Here is a 6,000-nt window from a genome sequence, read left to right as displayed (position 1 = left end):
CTGGCCCAGCCTCAGTGGGGATCTAGACCCTAACACGGCCTGCGTGACCTTGGGCAAGGTCCTTCCCCTCTTGGGCCTCAGTCTCCCCCTCTGTAGTCCCATTGCTCTGCCACCTTCCAGCTGCGTGACCTCAGGCAGGTGGCTATGCCCCTCTGAAGCCCAGCTCCCTCTTTGTAAGATGGACAGTGCACACAGAGTGTGCTCCATCCACTGAGCCATCACTACCCCAGGCAAGGGTGTGACAGAGAAGGCTGGAAAGATCCCTATGGCCCTCTTGGAAGGACGGCCTGGCTTCCTTGGACCCAGAACCGCCCCAGGTGCCTCTCTGAACCTCACTTTCCCAATCTGTAAAAGAGGCGGAGCCGTGACACAGGCTGAGTCACAGGGATTGAGTGTCAGGAGAAAGGATCACAGGGTCGGCTTCAGGCTGCAGGAGAAGGTGGCACAGAGTGGATTCAAGAGAGGCACAAATGGAGCTCCCACTGTGGCACAACTGGATTGGGAGTGCTGGGTTGCAGGTTCAATCCCCGGCCTGGCACAGTGGGTTGAGGATCCAGCGTCACCGCAGTTGCAGCTTAGGTCACAGCTGTGGCTCGGATCTGATCCCTGGCCCAGGAACTCCATATGGCTCGGGACCGCCAAGATAGAAACAGGAAAAGAGAGAAGTACACATGCCGGCTTTGGGGAGCCTGGAGAACGCGGTTTCCTGGTTATTTTCTTCTCTTTCCCAGCAAGAAAGGGCAGCCAGAATTGGGGAAGATGGGGGAGATAGACAGGGCTGGACCCTATCTCTTGGTGACTTTCAGAGTTTTAGTAGGGGGCAGGGTGGGAAGAGAAACGGGCCTGGGACAGGGGTGAAGGTGGCTCTATTGCTTCTTCCTGGGCCTTCCATGCAGGAAGCAGGTGCTCCCAGGCCTTGAATGAGCAGTCCTCACGCCTCAGCCCAGAACCTTCTCAGCAAGCCGAGACTCTAGAGTTGGCCAAGCCTGGCAGCTCAGAGAAGCACAGCACCCTGCCCTAGGTCACACAGCTGAGTGGCCACCACTTCTTCAGGTCCTCCCTAGAGACAGTAGGAGTCTCAACTGTGAACAGGCAGAAAGTCACCTGCCAGTTCCATGCTGGGATGCAGCCTGAACCCCAGACCCTAAAGAGACTTGAGGAAACTAAGGCACCAGGGAAGGGAGGTCCTCTGGCTCCGAGGCACCGAATGTGCAATGGGCTTCTGGGTTTGCGCCTCGCCACCTCCCGGTGCCAGGCATGTCCTGGGGCAGAAGAACCTGGGAAATGGGATTAAGCTCTCTCATTCCATTTTACAACCAGTGCCAAATGACCGCCCTCTTCAGAAGCTGGTTTCTTTGTTGTGAAGTATAATAGCAGGTGTGGTAAAGGTGAGAGATACCGGATATGAAGCTAGAGTCCAGAGCACAGCGCAGTAAACTAGGGCTATTGTAGCTATTACTGCTAGAGATCTGTTACTTAATCCCTCTGAGCCTCAGTTTCTTCACAGGTAAAATGGGATTAACAGTCCTTACCACAGAGTCTCATCGAGAATTCCAAGAGTTATCCCACCTAAAGCATTTACCATGTGTCTTGCTTTTTTTTTTTTTCACTCTGTTTCAACCTTCCAGTGCCCAGCACCTAATAGGAACTCAATGTTTTAGCTGTATTATAACTATTATTATTATTATTGCTCAGACTCCAGCTGTCTGGGATCTTGGGCAACACCAACTTCCTGCCTTGCCCAACTTCACTTTCCTTCTTCAGAAAATAGAAATAAAGGAGTTCCCTTGTAATGCAATGGGTTAAGGACCTGGGTTGCTCAGCCTTGATCCCTGACCCAGGAACTTCCACATGCTGCAGGCAAGGCCAAAAATATTAATTAATTAAAAATCAAATCAGGAGTTCCCGTCATGGCTCAGCAGTTAATGAACCCGACTAGGATCCATGAGGATGCGGCTTCCATCCCTGGCCTCGCTCCGTGGGTTAAGGATCCGGCATTGCCGTGAGCTGTGGTGTAGGTCGCAGATGCAGCCCGGATCTGGCATTGTTGTGGCTGTGGTGTAGGCCGGCAGCTGTAGCTCCAATTTGACCCCTAGCCTGGGAACCTCCATATGCTGTGGGTGTGGCCCTAAAAAGACAAAAAAAAAAACAAAAAACAAAATCAAATCAAATCAAAATAACATTGCGCCTGGCTCCCAGATCTGAACAAGGATCCATTCATATATTCTACAAACACTGATTAACCTTTTTTTTTTTTTAGGAACTAGGAATACTGCTGGGGACTAAACAGAAACAAACCTCTCCCCTCACGCAGCTGACAGACTCCAGGAGGAGACAGACAACATGAGTCAGTACTTTATACGGTGTGTTAGAAGCTGATAAGAGCAGGGAAAGGCCGTCTGAGCGAGGGCTTTAGTAGTTTTACGTGGTGAGGCTGGACGGGGGAGGGGGGGTATGTTGGGCCTGTGGGCTGCGGGAGGACTGGGGAAGGGGGCCTTTCTGTGTGGGGTGGGAGCCCTGGAGGGTTCTGAGCAGAGGAAGGATGCCGTCTGAACCAGGTTCTGTGGCCCAGAGCACACTACAGGGGGCTGAGGGGGGACAGAGGGGCCTGGGAAAAGGATGCTGCATAATCCAGGCCGGAGAGGACCGGGCTGCACCAGGGGCGCTGGGGAAGCCTGATAAATCCTGGGTCTGTTTTCAGGCTCAAATCCTCCTCAGGTGGATTTTGATCCCTCTTTGGCAGCTGAGGAAACAGAGCCTCAGAGGGAGCTGGTAAGAAACCCTGGATTCCAGAGCCGGCCTGGCCCCAGAAGGCCCAAGGCCTGGGAAGGGCTGCTTCCCCGGGGACCTTGGGCTGTGTCCCAGACAAGCTAGAAATCCTCGCCTCTGGGGCCTCCCCTTGCCCAGACTGCCCAGGAGGAGCACGTGAGGGGCCCAGACCCTCACCTTCTGCTGCACGAACCTCTGTCAGTCCTGCTGCCGGTGACGAGGCTTCTGCATTAGGACAGCACCGTGATCATTAGATGAGCAAGAAACCATCATTATAAATTATAATACAGTTCCTGTCGTGGTGCGGCAGAAACGAATCTGACTAGGAACCATGAGGTTGCGGGTTCTATCCCTGGCCTTGCTCAGTGAGTTAAGGATCTGGCATTGCCGTGAGCTGTGGTGTAGGTCGCAGATGCGTCTCAGATCTGGCGTTGCTGTGGCTGTGGTGTAGGCAGGTGGCTACAGCTCCAATTAGACCCCCTAGCCTGGGAACCTCCTTATGCCGTGGGTGCGGCCCTAAAAAGACAAAAGACAAAAAAAAAAAATTTATATTGGTAAACTCCGTGTTCCAGATGCTAGAGATACTATCATTAGCCCCATTAGCCTCATCTGAAAGCCAAGGCTGGAGTTGGGGGTGGGGGTGTCCGCACAGGGGCAGGAGCGGGACTCCCGGATCTGAGGGTCCAGAAGCCAAGCTCTTGTCAAAGACACAGAAATAAACAAGCTGTCCAGAGGTTGCACTCAGCCCCTCCTGCGAGGTGCGTGGGGAAACAGGCCTGGACAAGCTCAGGGACCTGCCCTTAGCCGCGCAGAGACCCTAGAGCAAGTCCAAGAGGCCGAGAGGCTGTTCCCACAGGCTGGGGGGCTCTGGGCCCTGCAGGAAGTGGCCACGGCTAGGACAGGCCTGCTGCTTTGATCAGCTTTACGAGCCATGGCTGTTTATGGAGGCCCAGGCCCCCACCCCCTGCCACCCGGGACTGGGTCTCGTCACCGGCACTCGGGATATTAGCCGTCCCAGGAGAGTCTGCCAGCCGGGGTCTTGGCCCCATTTCCTCCAGCCTGGCCCTTGCCCTGCCCCTTGGCCTCAGCCCCTGGGAACAGGCAGGAGAGTCCCCTCAAGCCAGCTCCCCTCACTGAGGGGCCTTCTGGCAGTTCGTCTGCAAATGCAAAGCAAGCTCGGTCCCCCTCAGGGCCTTTGCCTGGAGCGGTTCCTCCTCCAGGCCTCTCCTCTGAGGCCGCCTGACCTCCTGGTCTAAAGCGGCCCCGCCCATCCCCCTGTAGCTCAGCCTCCACTGAATTCTTCATCACCTGTTTCACTGCCTGGAAGTTTCTTGCTCATTCCTTCTCGGGATTTTCTGTCTTCTCCCCCGTGACAGGGACCCGATCTGTCCCACTCACTCCTGTGTCCTCAGCACCTAGTGTGGTTCTGGCCCATAGTAGATGCCCAGTAACAATTTCTTTCTTTCTTCTTTGGTTTTTTTTTTTTTGCCTTTTTTTTTTTTGCTTTTTAGGGCCGCACCCACAGCATATAGAGGTTCCCAGGCTAGGGGTGTAATCGGAGTCACAGCTGCCAGCCTACACCACAGCCACAGCAACGCCAGATCCAAATCGAATGTGCAACCTACACCACAGCTCACGGCAACACAGGATCCTTAACCCACAGAGTGAGGCCAGGGATTGAACCCGCCACCTCATGGTTCCTAATGGGATTTGTTTCCACTGCGCCACGACGGGAATTCCCGGTAACGGTTTCTTGGGTGAAAGAATGATAAACTCTTTTAGGGAGTGAGCTGTGGGCAGCCTGAGGCCCCAGCGCATTTCTGAGAGTCTCCCATCCCCCACCCTGCACATGCGTCTGGAAAATTCTCGGGCAAACATGCTGCACATGAAGGGGCGTTTCGGCCCCAATTTATGGATGAGGAAACAGAGGCTCAGAGAAGGGACATGCCTTGCCCAGTATCCCCTCCTGAAGGAGCTGGGCTGGGATTCCATGCAGAGTCCCTCTGCCCCAACCCCCTCTCCTCTCATGTCCTTATGCCCCTCCCACCCCCCTCTGCCACCTCACCCAGGGCCGGCTCATCTGTGAGGGCTCTGGACAAAAGCATGGGAGGACAGGTGTCAGACCAGCCAGGCCGGTTCTGGGGCAGGCGTAGGGGCACTCCCCCACCCCAGTCATGCCTAGGGCTGACGGTGGACACCTGCTCCCACACCTGCCCTCTGCCTCCTCACCCTCCTTCAGGCCCTTCAAATCCCCCGACACCCACAAGGCTACAATGGATGGTTTGTCCTCAGAGACCCAGGATGCCTGCTCCCCACCCCCTCAGTCCCCCGCCTGTGCTCTGTGACCTGGGGCAGGTGGGCCCCCCTTCTGGGCCTAGGAGGGAGCAGCAATCAGGAGTTTTCCATCCTTCTGTGCACACACACTGATGGGCAGTATCCCCATTCACCCTAGCCTGCTGGGGAACCTCAGGGCGCAGAGCAGGGAGATGGGGGGGTGGGGGGTGGCCACCTGCTGAGGGTGGGCTGGTTCCAGTTTTCACAGAGTTCACTAGGCTTCCCGGCAACCCTGGAGGCAGTCTGGGATCGTCCCTTATTCTAGTTGGGGCCGTGGGGGCCCCCGACTCAGTGAGGGCAGGGCCCTTGCCCCGGGGTCACCCAGCAAGCAAAACTGGAACCCAAGTGTGTGTGTTTTTCCTGTTCTTCTAATGTGTCCCTCCTTGGGCCATCATTGTCACTAGAGTCTTGGCTGAAAACCTACTAAGCATCAAGCATTTAGCCAGGTCCAAATTTGTTCAAAAACCCTTGTTCAGCAGTTAGGGATTTGTCAGGCACTGGGCTGGGTCTGGAGATAGAACAGAATGAGACAGACACGGGGGCCCTGGGGGCTGACCTTCCAGTGGGAAGATGGAGAATTAACAAGAAAGGGAAGAAACCAGCCAGATGATTCAGACATGATAAGATGAAAGGGATTTTAGAAAGGGAGGGGGCTGCAGGGCGTTCGGGGCAGCGGGCCCGGGGGGGAGGGGGGAGGTTTGCTGGTGCTTGGGCTGCAACTTGGAAGAGGAGAAGAGGAAGGGGCCAAGTGAAGAGAAGTGGGTCCCAGGAAGGTGACCCACACATGCCAGGGCCCTGAGGAAGGGGTGCACGGTGTGCGTCTGAGAGATCGTGGGGGTGGGAGGTCACTCAGGGTCTGGGAGAGGGAGGAGGGGAGAAGGGGTGCCCACGACACAG

The sequence above is a fragment of the Sus scrofa genome, chromosome 17 (assembly GCF_054392235.1).
Source record: "Sus scrofa isolate SSC_HxYL_T2T_F1_AM1 chromosome 17, Sscrofa_HxYL_maternal_Yorkshire_Landrace_v2.0, whole genome shotgun sequence".
Classification (NCBI taxonomy): domain Eukaryota; kingdom Metazoa; phylum Chordata; class Mammalia; order Artiodactyla; family Suidae; genus Sus; species Sus scrofa.
This window is presented reverse-complemented; position numbering follows the sequence as displayed.